At 42.8% G+C, this 20,202-nt stretch overlaps 2 pseudogenes; one reads left to right on the forward strand and one right to left on the reverse strand.

Annotated features, from left to right (window-relative positions):
- Nucleotides 1–2,754: 2,754 nt before the first annotated feature.
- Nucleotides 2,755–5,226, forward strand: LOC147439432 (uncharacterized; annotated as a pseudogene).
- A 606-nt stretch (nucleotides 5,227–5,832) lies between these two features.
- On the reverse strand, nucleotides 5,833–10,831 carry LOC147439433 (uncharacterized; annotated as a pseudogene).
- Between the last annotated feature and the right edge of the window lie 9,371 nt (nucleotides 10,832–20,202).

Genomic DNA, 20,202 nt, shown 5'->3' on the forward strand with positions numbered 1-20,202 from the left:
CTACCAAAAAGGTAATATTTTTTATTTTGAAGCTAGGGTCAACTTTGTCTTATCATAGGAACCCTATTCAAGTGGTCAAAGTTCAAATCTTGAAAAATTTTATCTTAAGCAAACATAAAATAAATTTTTTATCAGAAAGGTGATTTTTTGGCCTACCCAAAGGGCAAAGGCTATAGAGATGCCTTCTCTTTTTGCTGACTAAAATAGAAAAAAGATTAAATTGTATTTTCAAGCATTTTTTGATAGGCCTAAAATACTGATTGGTTGAAATACGATAGTGGGCACTCATTTAAATGAAGAGAGTGTAAATCTAATGATGGAGATGTCTTGTTTATGAATTCTAAACAAAAGATCTCTTTCATAATTTATTCCGACTAAAAAATAGAAACAAAATTCTAGGCTTCTTGTTTATAAATTCTAAACAAAAGATCGATTCCATAAGCTATTTCAGGTTTAAAAATAGAAACAAAATTTCAGGACTCTTTTTTTGTAGCTAAGTTAGCGGGCACTGGGTACTCATTGTGGCAAGTGCGTTGCAAGAAAATGATGAAGCCCCTCGTAATTTGGGTAAGCTCAAGTGTTGAGAGACATGGAGAGGTGGCACGCCGCACTGTGGCATTTGCTTGGGCCTCGTTTCTAGTAGTTTCATTTATGTGTGTACACACAGCGCTGCAGATCTGGAACTCATCGGGGCTCGGCAAGGAGGTGTGGAACGTGCTACTCTATGGCATTCAACAAGTGTGGAGGCACACCAAGGACCTCAAATACCTCGCCTTTTTGCAGAATCTCACGGACACCTTTGTCAAGTCCGACGGCACCTACAACCTGACGGAGTATAATCTGGAGAACATCCGCTTCGGCATGGTCTTTCTCTTCTTGTGGAAGCAGATGGGCAAGAGCATGTGGCCACATCAGGTAGGGGTAGATGAGCTTGTTCCAGAAGCCACCTTCGTTGGTGCATGGATGCGACTTCAGTTGCTCCCGCAATGGGTTGTTCATGGCGGAGCCCTTCTACGTGCAGTAGGATGGGGTTGCTCTATCACGGCTACAATGAGTTGCGGCAACAGGCATGGGCCAAGCCACAGACGGGGACGTCGCCTAGCTTCTGGGGACGCGCGGTGGGCTGGTTCTTTATGGCGTTGGTGGACACTCTAGATTTCTTCTTGAAGAGCCACGCTCAGAGGGCTGATCTCGTGTCCATTTTGCAGTGGTTGGCGGTGGCAGTGTGTACGCATCTCTCTCTGCCTTTTGCGTGCACGTAGCACTTCAGATGGGTATTAGGGAACATGACAGCGCAACGGCAACAACTGGAGCAGCAGTGAGGAGGCTAGGGGGTAGGGCAGGGAGGTTGGACGACAGCTAAAGTAGCACAAAGAGGAAGATGAGCTCTCTCTCCTTCTACACTGCAGTGAGGGCGAGGGTGGTATCAGGAGGAGGAGGTCGATGGGTGAAGGGGAGAGGACAGGAGACTGGAAGACAAGGAGGAGGAGGGACAAATCCATGAGCAGCTCTCTCTCTCTCTCTCTCTCTCTCTCTCTCTCTCTCTCTCTCTCTCTCTCTCTCTCTCTCTCTCTCTCTCTCTCTCTCTCTCTCTCTCTCTCTCTCTCTATGGGCAGGTGTGTGGGCGAGGAGGATCACTTGCTGCACTTCAGAATAGCGCACGGGACAGGAGAGCCGAGTGAAGGCTGGCCGGGATGCCTTGCGCATGGCTATCATGCACCTTGATTAATTGAACCATGCACAAGGAGGATCTGCGTGAGATGCAATGTAAACCGCTTGAAGACAACGATGTCAGCTTGAGGCGGCGGGATGGGCAAAAGGTGGGGAGGAAGCTTCATGTCATCACACCACTACATGTGTCCGACCCCTTGACGTGTACGAGTGGGTCACCAGGATTGTCGTGGCTCGGTCTAAAAAACGGACTCTGAAGTCCAGTTGGCAGCCACGCAAGCCAGTTCACAGCCACGCAAGCTTAGTCAAAGCGCGCATCTTGGGCTCCAGCATGGCAAATGAAACGTGCAGGCAAACGGCTGCATCGTGTCAACACCTCGATCTGGCACCGCTTCCTTCGTTGGCATTTTCTCGTAGTCGCAGTGCTGCCAGGGCTCTTTTGTTGGCTCTTTCTCGTAGTCAGAGTGCTGCCAGTGCAACATTATTAGTATTAATATAATAATAAGCCCTCCAGGTCTCTGACTTGTCTCATTCACACACACACACACACACACACACACACACACACACACACACACACACATGAAACACATTCACACACATACACATTCAGCGCATCTCACTTTGGGTGGTTCATGGGATCACCATCACACAAAGAGATTTCTCTCTCTCTCTCTCTCTCTCTCTCTCTCTCTCTCTCTCTCTCTCCGCCTCTCAGCATCCCTACTATGACTTCGTTCATGTGAATTGCAAGTGTTAATTCCCTTCCTTGCAACGTCTCAATTCAAGATGAATCTACAAATTCCTAACCCCGGTATCTTCAATTCTTCATCACTACAATGGTTGCATATATACAACGAAAAATCCAAGTATCGAATAATGCGCGAAGCTCGAATTCCGTGGTTTCAAGTGAATGACTTCATAGCCGGCGAGGCAAAGTCTAAGAATTTTCCTACGTCTTTCAAGATTAGCACGCACCATAGGCGAACATCAGAACAACTTAAACATATCACTATCGACACGTGGATTGAGCGGAAAGTGTAAGTGTATCTCCAACTTCATTCAACCTCTAATCACATTGTTATGTTGGGTAATTGCAATGCAATTAGGAATTTTGTGTTCTTCATACCAGGTTTTGGTGTGCATTTGGACCAAAGACATCATCTCTTACACACAAGATTATGTGATAGAGGGAGATGGTGCACCATTTGAAGATGGTAATGAAGCATCCCCACAGGGCCCATCAAGCGGCAAAAAGAAGAGGCGTCCACCTCTTAATAAAGGCATGCTTTTATGAGGTTGTCAATGTCACTTCCAAGTTAAGCGATTGGCAAATGAGCCAGATGTGGGCGTCATTTCGTACATCCACCCCTATACGAATAGGGATGATGAGGTGTGCCATGGTTCTTCTCATGATGGCGATTCTTCAAAGTTCTCTCCTTGGATATCTATGCACAAGAAAGTTTGGGTTGCGAACATGCTGTTTCGTGGATTCTCACCTCAACAAGTTATGGAAAAGCGCATTCAAGCATTGCACACTCAAACGACCAAGGATCCTGCGTACTCCATGGTTAGGGACGATTCTTTGAGCATAAAAGATGTCCTGAATATCGGCCAAAAGCTCTCCATTGATGAATATCAATGGCACGACAATGATGCTGAGAGTGTCAGGAGATGGTGCATGGAGAACAAGGACAATATTTTTGTATACCAACATCAGGATGAAAAGAACTCCTTGGACTTTGTTTTGGGAATACAAACTCCATGGCAAAGAGAGATGTGTTTCAAACACGGCAATGCAAATCTCCTTGCAATGGATGCAACCTTCGGCACCAATAAATACAAGGTAGCATTTGTCTCTTGCATTATGTGGTTTTCCTCTCTTGCATCGGGAGGTTTTTTTCATTAAGGCAATTTATAAATCATGCCCAAATGTTTATTGCAGTTCAATCTTTACACTATCCTTGTGTTTGATAGCCATCGTAATGGTGTCCCCATTGCATGGGTCCTAACATCATCAGCCACCTTTGAAAGCACTCGAACCTGGTTGAGCTGCTTTAGGAACTCCATGCTTGACCACCACAAGTCTTGGGAGCCTAGAGCATTTATGGTTGATGATGCAGAGCAAGAGATTGCTGCTCTAAGGTATAGACCTTCCAAAACTTTATGGTTTACATTGAATAACTAGGTTGAGGCATGCACTTACAAAGGTCAATGGGGTTTGTCAAGCAGAGTTGTTTTCCATCAACCTATTCTACTTTGTTTGTGGCATGTTAAGAAATGTTGGCTAAAACATCTTATTAGAAAGGTCAAGGACTGGCCAAAAACAGTAGAGATGTTTAGGGCTTTGGGGGCAATTATGAATATGCAGGGTGCATGTACAAGGGAGGAGGTCACGAAGGAGGAGGAAAAGTTGATGCTCGAGTCCTTCTACAAAAAATATAGCCAAGAAATTGAGTTCATCATGTACCTAAAGACCTATTGGGAGCCCAAGATAGGTGAGACAATGTCATCACAGATATCTTACGTATCCCTATCCTTATGCCAATTTGTCTTACCCTTTTTTTCCCTTATGGCACAGAAATGTGGGTGCGTGCAACACTCAATTTTCCTCATGATGGACAAGATGCGAATGGTGCCATCGAGGCATATCATGGCCAATTAAAGTCTAAGTTCCTTGGTGCCACAAAAAGGCTAGTGGCTCGGCGTGTAGATTGGCTCTTGCACAAGCTCACCACTAGTTGCTTGCCCCACTATTGGTTCATTCAACAATTGAAGGATAATGGATTCAGGCGCAACAATTCCATAGAGGTGGTTGTTGAGAACTCCTACCAGCGGGCACTTCAAATTCCTGATGGGCATGTCACCTTCGTGGATTCCTCCAAGGGGGTGGCCTTGGTGGAAATTGTTTCATCCCCTGGCCAAGGGTACACTGTATTCAACGTCGATTGTGAATGGGCATGTTGCACTTGTAAGTGGGCTAAGCAAGGGAATATATGCAAGCATCAAATTAAGGTCATGCTAATGAGAGGAGATACCCAAGCCTCACTTGTGAAGCAATGCATGGACATGTATGAATCATGGCAATTAGGCAGGCAACCAAGAGGAAGAATGGAGGCCCACACAAAAGCGTTCTCTAGTGTGGAGTCTCCTCCTACCAACATGGGCTTACCCATTGAGGAAGTGGAGCATGAACACGTTGATTCTTCGACATCAAAGGTGAGCATTCAACCACTACGGCAAATCTTTGATGAATTGTTAGTGACAGTGGAAGGAGACAAAGCACTCATTAAGGAAGCATATGATCGACTAAGACGCACATTGGCCCATGTGAACTTGATGAAGGCACAGCATGACATGGCAGCTTTTTCCACTATGGAGGATGGCTTTGGCAATACCCTAAAGAGGGCAAAGCCATTCATTGAGAAAAGATCTTCTAAAAGAAAGAAAGAGAGCGGTGTGCATCCCTTTACCAGGCCCAAGAAACAGCAGAGAGTGTCCATGCAAGCTAAATTGGATAAGAAAGCCAAAACAGAAACCCCATATGTGTTGTAACATTCCATTGTATCATACTTGTGGTAATGCTTAATATGTGACTTATGCCCATGCAAGCTATTTGCGGGGGGGGGGGGGGGGGGGGGGGGGGGGGGGGGGGGAAGAGAGAGAGAGAGAGAGAGAGAGAGAGAGAGAGAGAGAGACTTAAGTGTGGGTGTGGGCGACTTTTGCTCATGCAAGTTATGTGTGTGTGTGTGTGTGTGTGTGTGTGTGTGTGTGAGAGAGAGAGAGAGAGAGAGAGACTTTTTCTAATGCAAGCTCTGTGTGTGTGTGTGTGTGTGTGTGTGTGAGAGAGAGAGAGAGAGAGAGAGACTTAAGTGTGGGTGTGGGCGAATTTTGCTCATGCAAGCTGTGTGTGTGTGTGTGTGTGTGTATGTGTGGATGTGTGTGTGTGTGTGTGTGTGTGTGTGTGTGTGTGTGTGTGTGTGTGTGTGTGAGAGAGAGAGAGAGAGAGAGAGAGAGATGGAGAGAGAGAGAGAGAGCAAGCTAAGTGATATAAACCAAAACACCATGAATTAACAAAGGAAACAATTGTCTTTTGCCCATGGCAAATAAAAGGAATTCCACATAGCTTTAACACAAAGCAACATTAAACTCCACATGTATTCAATCTTGTAGGTCTTCAGGTAGCAACAAGATCGTTCTTTGACACTTTTTTACGAGGCCTTTTACCCTTGCTAGGGCCCGCCACGACATGGTCGACAATGATAGGACCTTCATCCTCTGCATCAATGGAGTTGTCCACCACTTGAGCTACTTGTACTATGTTTTCTTCCAATGCGTTCATGTCGGGCGCTACCTCGTGAAGTACACCTTCAAGAATGTGAGCCCCCCCTTCATGTCTTTGTACATGAGGAGGGGTGACCAAATCAACTGCAACCACCAATCATAATGATTAAAGAAATGTGTAAAGCACAACATACATACAAGAAGATGCTTGAGTAAGATTCTTTGTTTTACCTTCATCGAGTGGTTGCTCTTCTCTCTTCCCTTTCTTGCACTCCATGTAACCGGCTATGAAGACATGGGCTAGCTTGGAGTTGTGTGGAAGGGATGGGTTGAAAGATCGCAATGCACGCTTTGCTGAGTCTATGTCCTTATTATCTCCACTCGTAGTATGTTTCTGAGCAAGGCGTTGGTCGGGGATTTCCACACGGAGTCCATGCCTTTTTGAGAGGTGGCGTACCATACGCTTTCTGCCTACTATGCCTACAATGCCTGGTCATAGGTCTTGACATGCCGTGAGTTTGCAATAGAATATATTTCAATTTAAGGTTGAATAAACAAGCTCCTTGTACTACATCAATTAATCATCCCATGTCATTAGTAAACCTTTCACATGTATAAACCTTGCCACATGAATAAACACACAAGGCTAGATATGAACATACACGTTGGTGCAGCCAAAGTGTGTCGACTCTAGAAGGTGGCATGGAAAAATGTGTGCAGGCAAGCAGAAGCATGGCAAAGGACTGGAGCGGCCAGGAAGGTCACGGGATAGCAGGTAGCAGCGAAAGTGTATGCATGATGCGGCTTATAGGCCAAGAAAGGCTACATAAGGGGCTAATTGGGGTAGCAGATGAAGGAGATGCAAAGTGCAGCCTTTGGGTCCAGAAATGAAGAGCTTGAAGTGCTGAATGAACGGGTCCAAACGACTCATCAAACCGAGCTATGGAGCCCAAGTTATTGAAGGTTGAAGCTTTGGTGGTTTGCAGTTTTTTGCCGGACAGGGCAGCTGGGGACAGGTGATCCAAGTGGAACTTAAGGTGTAGATGTGTAGAGCTCAATTCATGGAGCCTACCCGTCTTTTCGGATTGCGGATCGGAGCCATGGTTTGTAAGATATGATCAGTTGAAGTTTTCCCGAGGGCCGGGTCTGAGCCCACTTGGCCGCATTGGAGAATGTGCCATCCGGCATCCTTTGAGCCTCAACAAAGTTCTAGTGCAGGGAGTACATCATATGGAGCTAGCAAGAAGTCACTGCATGCCAAACGGAGTCAGGAACGAAAAGATATGGTAGTCGGAAGCTGGGGTGCCTTTGACCAGATTGGATTGCAGATGATTTTTCCACTTTTTGAGAGCCTTGGTTCGAGGGTACCGATGAATCAAAATGCAAAGATGGAGGGTGTGGTTGGAGCCAAGAAAGTGGCATTTCAGTTGGTGGTTACACATTGGCAGAAGGAGGTGGGAGCTAAGTATGGGAGCCAGGCAAAGGTAGGCTAAAAAGGATTTTTTGTTACAAAAAATAAAGGGGTTGTTTTGTTGTTCAACAGGCTATGGCCTCCTGGGCCGCCACGTGGCTGTATTAAAATCCCACATGCGCAGTCCGGGGTCAGAATTCCGTGGTATATAGGGTGAGGCATGGCCTCTCCATGGTACACAACAAGGGAGTGGGCTCCTTGGGAGCTCCTTGGCCATGGCGTCCGTGGGTGTAGCGCTGCGTGTGGCGCGGTGTTTGGCATATGGCGGTTATTTTGGGTGGCAGTTTCAGCGAGGCGGGGTGGCGGTGGCGCCCGCGGTGGTTGAGTTCATTGATGATGTGGCATGCAGTAGGGGCTATGCCCGCGCCCGTAAGGGGCCAAAATTTTTTGAGGAGAAGCGCCCCCTCCCCCCCCCCCCCAATAGCGACATCGCTATTGGGGAGGGGTCCCGCTGTAAAGGAGGTGCCGACAAGGGTTGAAGATGTAAGCCAAGCCAAGGGCGCTCAAAGGCCAAAAAGGAAGTCCGGGCGGCCGGGCAAAGGGAAAGGACCAAATCCTAAGGTGTACACCATGCAAGTGTGTCCAAAACTAAACTATGCCAAGTGTTGGCAATGCAATCAAATGCTAAAAAGAACTCCAAATGAAGTGCACGACATGGAAGGGGACCCCATTTTTCTTTTTTGGGAATCTTAGGCACACCCCTATAAAAGGAGGTTTTGTTAATTTTTTAGGGGCTTTTGGACCAGGGTCTTTGGACCAATGTGGCTTTTTCGCTTGTGTGTGTGAGTGGAAGCTTGAAGCTTGTGTGTTGCTAAGCTTGCCATTGAAGCTGCATACGTTGGTTGTACTACTCCTTATGCAATAATACCACTCGTTTGCCCCAATCTCGTGTGTTGCTTCTCCCCATCCCCCTCCTCTTCTCTCGCCCTTCGCCGTATTGGCCATTGCTTGCAGAGGGTTTGCCTGCAGCTCGAGAGGTGCTACCGAGAGGGCAGATTAGGAGTGTTTTGTGATTCGGAAGGGTGAGTTGAGCAGTGTGGGTGTTTTTGTGTTGTGGGTGTTTTTTGCAAGGTGTGAGGTAGTTGTTTTGTATGCTAAAGCGGAGTTGTTAATGCAAATAAGCCAATTTGAAGGTGTTTTTTGAGAGGTTAGGGGTGTTGTGGAATCCCTGGGCTATAGAGAGGCAGGTATTTTATGTGATGGGTGTGTTCCCTATTCCCCCTCTCCAACGTGCTTAGACCATGCATATATTACGAACATGCATATTTGAATAAACCTACACACACAGGTACAAGGTTGTTCTTGCATGGCTATGCACGATGATTATGCATATTTGAACATGTTTATGCTTATGTATATTAGAACTAAAATTGCTTAAACGTAGATTGGCATAGACATACACATGTATAAATATATACGTGCGCATACCCATGCATACATTACAAACATGCATATTTGAATAAACCATTGCATTGCATAAGCAAACGCGTGCACGGGCATAGACATACACATGCATAAACATACACGTGCATAGACCCATGCATACATTACGAACGTGCATATTTGAATAAACCTACACAAGCATGTGCAAGGTTGTTCATGCATGGGTATGCACGATGATTATGCATATTTAAACATGTTTATGCTTGTGCATATTAGACCTAAAATTGCTTAAACGTACATGGGCATAAACATACACATGCATAAACATACACGTGCATAGACCCATGCATACAGTACGATCATGCATATTTGAATAAACCTACACAAGTATGTGCAAGGTTGTTCTTGCATGGGTATGCACGATGATTATGCATATTTTAACACGTGCACGGGCATAGACATACACATGCATAAACATACACGTGCATAGACCCATGCATACATTACGAATAAAAAGCATGTGCAAGGTTGTTCTTGCATGGGTATGCACGAACAACCCGATGATTATGCATATTTTAACATGTTTATGCTTGTGTATATTAGACCTAAAATTGCTTAAACGTACATGGGCATAGACATACACATGCATAAACATACATGTGCATAGACCCATGCATACTTTACGAGCGTCACCATTTGAATAAACCTACACATGCATGTGCAAGGTTATTCTTGCATGGGTATGCACGATGATTATGCATATTTAAACATGTTTATGCTTGTCTATATTAGACATAAAATTGCTTAAACGTACATGGACATAGACATACCCATGCATAAACATACACATGCATAAACCCATGCATACAGTACGAACATGCATATTTGAATAAACCTACACATGCAAGTGCAAAATTGTTCTTGCATGGGTATGCGCGTTGATTATGCGTATCAAGACATGTTTATGATTGTGTATATTAGACCTAAAAGTGCTTAAACGTACATGTGCAAGGTACAAACACATGCATAAACAAGGTACAAAGTTTATGCATGTGTATGCTTGTGCATATGTATGTTTAAGCAAGAGTATGGTTGTACATATGTGGGTGTTGTTGCTCGAGCACAACCCTAAACCGTTTGCAAACATGGTGACACAAAGTAAAGCTTAAATCTAATGCATAATCTTAGCGTTGTATTTACTCAAACATTGTATTCGATTCGCCAAATTCAAATTGTTTCGTCCCACAAGTCAACCTTGCGGGATGAAGACGTTATGAGATGATTTCATTTCATCCCTTTGCACAATTTTTCCTTTAACAGATCATTTCCTTTACACACACAAAAGCCACTTAGACCTTTGAAGACGTTAACAAATCATTTAATTTCAACTCTCTAACTCTCACACAATTCTGCCTTTTGAAAACGTTAACATATCATTTCATTTCATCACACAAGCCACTTTGACCTTTGAAGACGTTAACAAATCATTTGGTTTCAACTCTCAAAAAACACACACACACACACACACACACTTTGACCCTTGAAGACGTTAACAAATCATTTCATTTAAAAACACACACACACACACACTCAGACATTGTATCTCATTCAACAGTTTGTAATTTTTTGAACTAATTGTTTACATTGTACTCTCTCTCTCTCTCTCTCTCTCTCTCTCTCTCTCTCATTCTCTCATACACACACACACACACACACACACACACACACGCATCCACATGCACACAAACCATTTCCTCCCTCAATTAATTTAATTTACTCTCATACCTCATTGGTCTCCCTTCGAACGTAAAATTGGCCCAACCGACGAGCTTTTGCGATAGCATCATTTGCGTCGATGCGTGACATCGCCGCTCTTCTCATGTTGCAAGAGTCGGGAGAGACAGTCGCCTGTGGTGCCTTGGGTCATAGTGCGCGGATTGTCGATGGAGTCACGCATAATTCCAAGCTTGAGGAGCTCGGTGAGGGACGGCTTGAGCTCTCTGGCTTTACGAAGCTCGCCATGACGGTACCATTGATAAGAGGCTTTGAGGGTTGAGAGAGAGAGAGAGAGAGAGAGAGAGAGAGAGAGAGGACTCTCAGCGCTGCACAGGAAGGAATTCTCAGTCTGAGAACGAGAGAGAGAGAGAGAGAGAGAGGAAGCGAGGAAATGAAAGCTTGGCTGGCTTGAATGCCTCGCCAGGAAAAGGCTTGAATGCCTCGGCTGGAAAAGGCATCGGCTGGACCCGCCCCCTTTTGCGTTGGACCCGCCGGTTTTCCTGACTGCTCTGGACCCGGCGTTTTTGCTGACTAGGCTGCCAACGGCTGGCGTGGCTGCCAACTGGACATAGAGTCCGTTTTTTAGAGCGAGCCGATTGTCATTCTCTTTGAGCCTTGCAAAAACAGAGAAAGTTGTAGATAAGTGTTTTGAGGCTTTCCTGAAGATCTTAATGGCTGCAGGCCCGCTTTGGATGTGCGAGAGCTTGTTGCTGTTTAGTTTGGCTGAGTGAGCTATATAATTTATGTGCCTTTTCAGTTCCTGATAAACTCCTCTTTGACAAGCATGTTCAAGCAGAGGTTTGTTGCTGCTTTACCTGCCTCTCGCAAGCGCAATGTTGACTTTAGTAGGCCTGACGTATTTACTGTAGCTGCATTTTATCTTTGTGCAAAGAAAAACAAGGTGATTCTGCAGTATTTTCTAAGCTCTTTTTTTTTGCCATTGATCCTATAGATAGAGAAAAGTTACATGGATGCAACCTCTCAATGGATGTTTGTGATGCTTGCGAGGTTTATGCATGTGTTATGAATGCCCCATTTCTCTACGATTCTGATTCATAAATCCATATTGGCAGCTAAAAGTTGATAAAATGTGCCTTATAGAGTCTTGTGGGACATGAGAATCAGAATTGCAATGGTGCACTATTTCTTTTGCCCTTCTGCTCATTAAAAGAAAGCTTTGATGGGTGGGCTTTCTAAGCATGCTCATTGCACGTATCAACATCCATGCTCGATATTTGCTTTGGCATGGTGGGTATTCAGAATGAAAAGAAAGACTCTAAACCTGTTAAATGCAATAACATCATGAGCAGCTGCTTCTTGTAGTGAGGGAGGGCTAGTTCTCACACAATTGTACTTGTTGCTAATATCTTTGCTAATTAGCAGCCCTCCGTAGTGACCTTCCTCCTCTAGCTGAAACTGATAGTTTTAATGGAAATTACCATAATACCCTTGGTATTTGAGGAAATTCCCAATATACCCCTCAATTTTGAAAATCTCTCAATGTATCCTTCATATTTGGCCAAAGTCCCAATATGCTCTTCCATTTTTTCAAAATTCCTAAAATGCTCCTTTTTAAAAAAAAGGTAGGATTATATTAAAAACAAAAAAGAGAGAATTAATAGATAGAGTATGTCCTAAGGAAGCTATAGTGCTTCAGAGTCCGAAACCGACTGACCTAAAATAGGTTGTTTATCTTATGCGCAATTTTTTTCAAGTGTCAAAAAGACAATTGAGCACACGAGAATGATTGAGGACTCTACACATTCTAGATAGTAAGTTTTGTCGCATTTGGAGCACTATAACTACATGAAATCAACATATTAGGCTTCTGTAAACATGCTATTTATCTTAGGTGCGATTTTACTAGAGTGTCAGAAATAACTTTTGAGCACCTAGGCATGTTGAGGATACTATGCACATGCTAGGCATTAAGTTTTGTTGCATTCAAAGCACCGTAGCTATACAAATTCATCGGACCAAGCTTGAGGTAAGGAAAGGGGGTTTTGGTGTCTGAATACACCTGAGACCGATCTAGGTGAGAGCACACTATACTTGGGTTTTTCGAGAGATTAGCTATCTCTTGTAGCCTCCATGCACTAGTTGGGTCAGCTATGTCCCACAGATTGAGGTAAGGAAAGGGGGTTTTGGTGTCTGAATACACCTGAGACCGATCTAGGTGAGAGCACACTATACTTGGGTTTTTCGAGAGATTAGCTATCTCTTGTAGCCTCCATGCACTAGTTGGGTCAGCTATGTCCCACAGATTGACATTTTATGTATGTGGTTCTTGCTTTGCTAGCATCGATATAGTAAGGCTTGGCAGTCGACCGACACTTTCTTGCATCCAAATTGCCTTATTTACCCCTATACACTTGCGGTGGGGCCGAATGGTGGAATGATCACCTTGCCACATGGATGAGATGATCTATCAGGGCCCTCTCATCTACATTCTTTAAGTATTGTGCATTGCCCATCTATATATATTTGCACAAACTTGTCATTGCCACCATCTAGCCGCATATTGCTAAAATCAGTGTTTGGGAAAAAGTGTGTCTCAGCTTATATTTGTCCTGCTTCAAAATTCAAAAATGCCGCTTGAGAGCATGAGAAAAAGGAAAATTCAAGCCTAGATTTTGACAAAAATAGTGTAAAATATTAAAGGAGGGGGAATTTACATATATAATCAATTGTATTAGATTTTTCATGATGAAAAGATGAAATAGATAATACTACAATTATAAAAAAATTAGATTTTATCTCAATGTTTCATTTCATAAAATCTAGCTTTGAGGTTTCTTGAGAGACTAGAGAGATTCAACTTCCACTAATAGTACATATTTTGGCAAGTCACAAGAGAATATGTCAGCAAAATTCCATGCATATTACAAAATTTTGTCTCTAAATGCAGGGTGTAGCATTTTTCTTAATGGAACATGGCTCACAATTGCCTCCTTTCCCTAGCAATATCGTGTTGTTGACGGAGTTGATGAGAGTGAAACTAGCCAAGGCAAACATGCAAATACATTGACTTGAGAGAAATTTTTATCATTTTGAAATGTATCCCACTGATTTTGGATCATGTGAAGGCAATGATGAGTGCCAAATAGACTTGAGATCATGTGGAGTCTATCCACGATAAAGAATACAAGCCATCATGGTTGAATCGACATCCATAGTGATCCCCTTATCATGTGGCCCTTCAACCATGGTTGTAATTAGCTTATATGCCATAGGTAAGGCCATCTCTAGGTTGTAGAATGTCATGTATGGCTCAAATATAATTGTGGGGCGCGCCGGGGGGAGAGAGAGAGAGAGAGAGAGAGAGAGGTGTCTAGTAATCAACTGTGAGAGGGAGATTTAGAGTGAGGGAGAGGGATGAGAAATAGGAAGCAACCCAATCTATCAGAAAATAAGAGCAATCTTTTGGGAATTTATAGCGTTCAAGTGTTTTTTTCACTACAAAAATGTAGAATTTAAAACATACAAGCCATAATTTTTATTGGGGGTCTAATCTTAACAATAAATAAAAAAATACATTTGCATGTACAATCCATTCAATGGCAGTCAAGAAATTAAATCCCACAAAACACAAAATGATTGTAAGGCGATTACCATAAAAATCTCACATTTATAAAAGTATATAAGCTATTCTAAGATTTCGGGTTCTGTTCTTAGCTATATTTTAAATAGGCTTATGTGTCAAGGTTAAGATAGGCCCTTTCTCTAAACAAAGCATTGAAGAACTATGCTTGGCGATGAACATATTCTCATTGTGACTTAATCTTAAGATACATAAGAACACAAAACATAGGTGTTTACATGTAAGGTAGGGTCATCTTCATGTTACGCGCTCAGAGAATTCTTTACACATGCATGTTGACTCCTTGCAAATTTGTAGCTTGTAAATTTTCTCATGACCATCTGCTCCGTCGCTCTCAACTTTGAAAATTTCATGGACTCTTTCAAGGTGACAAATCTCATGTGTCACCCTTGTCTTCATAGCCAAAGCCACACCAACTTTTCATACTACTTCTACAAAATTGAGATACAATACTTAGCTCGCACACTTTGTGCAAATTCCATCAGTAATTGCAGCATCATTGTGCATTTCTTGATGAGCATGCTTCTTTTCTTTACTAGCTTTCTTCTTCTTCCCAAATCGGAGAGAGGCCTCTTTTGGAAGTCTCGCAAGGAGGCTTATTAGGTGCTCTCTCGTCAAGGTGGGGAGCTTGGAGAATCCCATGAGCAATAAGCTGCCGTTGCACTTCACTTTGGAGGGATGGATTGCCCATGGCTTGTTGAAGCCTAGAAATAAGATAGTTAACAAGCATCGGGGCATCATTAGTAGCTTGCTCATTAGCAAAATCAAAGTTATCAACATTAATTTCACTCTCTTTACTATTGTCAGCCATTCTAACAACTTTTAAGTGTAAACTTTTTAGGTGTACTTTGGCACTTCAAGCCCTAGTTGCTACTCCTCTTTACCCCTTTAGAAAAAGCACTCAAGCTACTGTACCCATGGCTCGAATACCATTAATTGCAAGGAATAGAAGAGAGGGTCGTTCAACACCAAAACAACATCGGCTCCTGTCAAGCTTCTAATGGCTCAATAGTGGTTAAGCCGTAGGCAAGCCCCGTAGGACTCCACTATTAAGACCATAGCTCTCGACGGTGATGCCCCGTTAACTGGACAAAGGCAAGCGCACTGCAAGGCTGAAAAAACCTATTCTACTTACTCACATGCAATTAATACTACCAAAAACATTTATAGCTAGCTTGAGGACCTCCCTTCTTGAGCACGAAAAGACAAACCTTGTGCTCTGATACCAATGTAACTTTGAATGGTTTAGCAACTTGTGTGTAGCGGAAAATAGCATGAACATAGTGAGCATTTCATTAGAATAGATTCCTAATGAGAATAACAAGAGTGCTTGGGTGGAGAGAGCAACAAAAAGCATAACACCTAGTTAGATAGCATGAACAATACTTCAAAAGAGAGAGAAATTCAACTATTGACAACAGTTGAGGACCGGATTTACATGGAGCCGGTCCCCCCTCCAAAAGGCTTTGTACTATGGTTTCTCCCATCAAGAGAGACATTTTACAATACAATTTTTTGTGTTCCTTCAATACTAGCTAGGGCAATGAAGATGGAAACTTCATGCACTAAGCAAAACACTTATCAAACACAACATCAATTCCCTCACGGTCTCAGACCCAAGACCTCACACACCTTCGAAGATGGTGAAAGCTAGCGGGGTATGAGAGTAGATTGAGAGGAAGAAGGAGTATTCTTACAAGAAAGATGTACATCTCCTCACATAATCACTCATATTAACATAGCTTAGCTTAGTAATTAGCATGGTAGAGGAGATGAGCATGCATTGAAGCTTGGCTCTTGGTTGGATTTGCATCACAAAGCCAAGAGTTGTTGGTGTAGGCCTCCCTTCTCACAAGCTTGGAGTAGGTGATAAGCTTTCTATTAAAGCTTGAGAAGGAGAGAGAGTCTTCTTACTCCACACATGAGCTAGTGTGAGTGTGTAGGTGATAATGCCTTTGAAAAATCAGCCCCCTCTCTCTCTCTCTTGGTCGACCCCTCTTGCTATTTGCTCTTGCTAGCATCCTATTGGACCTCCCTAGGCTTAGCCAATGGTAATTAAGCAGCATAAGTGATAGCCTTCTGATATGTGTCCCCCTTTCCCCTTTTGTGAGAGCTTAGGTAATTAATAAATGCAACTAAACTCTCATTGGACCCCTTTGCCTCCTGGCCAATAGGAATCAGGCAAGCCATTGGGATGTTGAATGCTCATTGGACCCCTTGGGAGACTATCCAGTAGTCTTCTAGAGAGCTTAATTCCCATTGGTTCTTTTATAAGGCGTTTTTAAATTAATTAAACTATATTTACTCTAGCCTAATTCTCATTGGTCCACCTCCAAGGCCATCCAATAGGATTTGAGTACACCTTGTGGGCATCTGGGCTAGGGAGCTGACATGTGTCCCTCATTCCCTTTGTGTAAAGGGAGCTTGTGTGTGTGTGTGTGTGTGTGTGTGTGATTTTCTCTCTCATCCCCTACTTGCAAGGCTCGCCTCCTCCTATGTAGGGATGGATGAAGACTTTTAGGGCACACACAAAGCATCCAATTTCCCTAATGTTTGACATTTGGACACAACCTTTGAATTTTGGAACCTTAGCATTTTAGAAGTCTTAATGGGCTTAGCCTTAGGGTCTTTTAAGCCCATTGGTGCACGTAGCTCTTTTGCAGATGGCCCCCCCTTTGGATCCCTATTTTCCCTCCTTTGGATCCCTACTGTGGCCGGTCTGCTAACTTAACCAATATTCTAGCTTTTTCTCCCCTAGCACTTCCCCATATTAAATGATCAGTTTAACATGAGAAAATCATTTAGGAGAATTAGATATTGATTATTATGACAATTTCTAGGCATATGACCCAAATAAGACCAAATCACTCCATGAGTGTTGATGGTCATTGATTGATCTCTTCACAATTGTACTTTCAAGAAAAGAAGTCTTCAATCTGCCAAGGGGTAGAGGATAAGTTCAACTTCACAAGTTGATTACAATCACTATTGAACACAATAGACTGTGTTCATCATTGTTAACTAAGAGTTTAAGGAGTTCCCATGGAGAATCTTACCAAGGGGTTTGAATTGCCAAGGCAACACCTTGGGTTACTAAATCTAGCCAAGGGGTTTGGATTGCCAAGGCAACACCTAGGGTTACCATTTCAATATTTTTTTATTTTCACTAATCTCTCATTTAGTATTTAACATGTCAAAGACATATTGGGTCTTTTGAGGTTAGATTTTTGGTAATCTACCTTTCACGTTTGAAAAGTGCACTTGAGTTATTTTCCATCTCTAGGTAAGCATATGATTTCATTTAGATTAATTTCTGAATATGCTTTCATTGAGTTTTACAAGTAAGATGCATATGATAGAATGCTTTCATCCATTTTGCTCTTCAAACACGTGCCAAGGTCATGTAGGAGGGCAGAATTTTGGGATAGTAGTGTACCAGATACATTTTTGCACATTGCAATTATAGATCTACATGGTAGGGCTTTGTTTGGCATATGGTGATAGTCACATGGTGTGTAACATGGTCTAGAGCTCATGGAGTTTGGTTCAGCTAATGTGGAGTAAGATCTATGAGGGTCCCACTCACTCATGTCATTGAGTGTTTACAAATACTTCGACAGACAAGTACATCTCATACTTGATGTGTATCATATTTTTTAACATCATTATATGAGACACATTCCACATGTGGAGAACATGAGTCTTTGGGACTAACATTGGCACATGTTATTCCAGTTATGTGTCACGACAGAGCCCCTAGGTGCTGGTCAGATCCGTTTATTAGGCCATTTTGAGCACATTGTGTCATGAACAATTTTAGTGGCCCAAAATTTTCAGATAGTGAGAAAGACTTGTTATGATTATAAGTACAATAAAACAACAGTAACGGATGGTTGTTGCCACATATAGCAAGGCTTTGTATTGTTAATAAGAATGTTTCATTATTGGTACCTACATGTGATTAATTTTCACATACTATTATGGTCCAAGTATGTTAGCACGACTTTCACTTGATTGCAATGGAAAGTATTTAGTTCTTTCCCTGTGTGCTGTGAACATAAGCATTGGCAATCATGGTCATGGACATGCATGTTCAAATCCGTTTTTGCTAACTACATGCACACTAAGTGTTATGGGCCCTAGTGTTTAGCAAAGGCAAATTTGGAGCGGCATGCAAATTCGTGAAATTGATAGCTTATAAAACATTCCGCACTACATGTCTAAAAAGCTTATAAAGCATTCGCACTGTATGTGCAGTACCTCTATGAGATTAATAGTAGGTCTACCAATCACCATAAGAGGTCATGGCTCGGTTTGGGTGCTTGTAGATAAGTTGACTAAACTTTGTATGGTTTATCTAATACACTATTCCAATCTCTAAAGTTAACCAAGTTGGTTGTTTATGATTTGTATTGATTATATGGATTACTGGGCGTCATTGTGACCCACACTTACCAATCATCTCTGGAGGACCGTCTATAAATGGTTGGGAAGAAACAACTCAATATCCATACTGCCACCAATCTAGAGACAGATAGGCAGTTTACAAGTAATAATCTATTGCCAAAGGATATGCTGAGGACATACGCTAGTAGGAAGCAATCCAATGGAAAAGGTTTTTTATCTAGTTTGGAGTTTGCTTACAATAGTGCCAAGCATGTGACGATTGGTTTAAATCTATTCATGCTTATGTATGGTTTTCAACCTTGATCACCAATTATGGTGGGGTTGACAACTAAGAAACTTCAACAAGTCAAGGAATTCCTCCAGACCACATGGAGATGTTGACATTTGCTAGACAAACATGGAATAAGTACAAAAGGTATGTTGATGATAAACATCACCAAGTTACCTCCACGAAAGGGAAAGATGTATTTTTACGTGTGCCAGAGCATTTAGAAAGTCGTCTAAAGATTCGTTCAACACCTAGTTACCGTTGAGATATTATGGGCCTTTTAAAATACTCCAGTGAGTTGGAAATATGGCTTAAAAACTCTCATTACTTGCACACTCTCGCATTCATCCGGTATTTCATGTACGTCGTTTACTTGAACGCTTGCATAGGGACGACAAACATCATTGACTAGTAGATATTGATTGATTTCATTGAACCTCCAACCGAGCCGCATGAACTAGAGCATAGTCTCGACTATCATGATCTACATACGTGTCATCATATGCGTCAACAAGCATAAGTCAATGGAAAGATAGAATTGAAGAGATTGCCACTTGGGAAAACATTAGTGTTCTTGAGAAGAAAGTTTCCACTTTTGTTTTCGAGGACAAAAACGCTTCCCCAAGGAGGGAGTAATGTTAATACAGGGCCAGAGGCCAAGAGGGCTAGTCTAAACCGAGCTCAGGGGGTGCTTGTATAATGGGTAGAGATTGCGTGGAGAGACAGGTTCATTACTCACTCTGGTCTCATGTCATAAAATCTAATATCTAACCAACTCAAATGATTTTCTCATATTAAATTGATCACTTAATGTGGGAGAATAAACGGGAACAAGTGTTAAGATATAGATATGTGCTTATAGATCTATCTCAACACGGGGCCAATGGTAAAGGGGCCCAAAAGGGAGATGGTCTATCAAAGAGCAAGGCTAACCAATGGAGCATAAGACCTTAGGGTTAGCTTCATTAAAGACCTCCAATAAATGTGTGTAAAAGTCCTTTAACCTTAGGTAAGCTAGGGCTGAGCTTGAGGTGGGAACCCGGCCCAAGCTCGAGATGCTTGTCCTGCTTGAGGTGCTTGTCGTGCTTGAGGTGTTTGTCATGCTTGAGGTGCTTGATTAAGATGCTTGAGGTGCTTGAATGGCTCCTTGCTTGAGGTGCTTGACTTGCTGCATGATTAAGGTACTTGAGGTGCCTTGAGAAGCTTGCCTGAGATGCTTGTGGGAACACCCCCTAGTTCAAGTGCTTTGTCATGCTTGGTGAGTAAGGTGCTTGATCTACAAGAGGGGGGGCGAGCCCTTTTCCTATGGGCTAGAGAGAGAACACCCACTCACACACACAA

This window comes from Adiantum capillus-veneris, chromosome 16, assembly GCF_014529385.1.
Source record: "Adiantum capillus-veneris isolate H3 chromosome 16, ASM1452938v2, whole genome shotgun sequence".
In the NCBI taxonomy this organism is placed as follows: Eukaryota; Viridiplantae; Streptophyta; class Polypodiopsida; order Polypodiales; family Pteridaceae; genus Adiantum; species Adiantum capillus-veneris.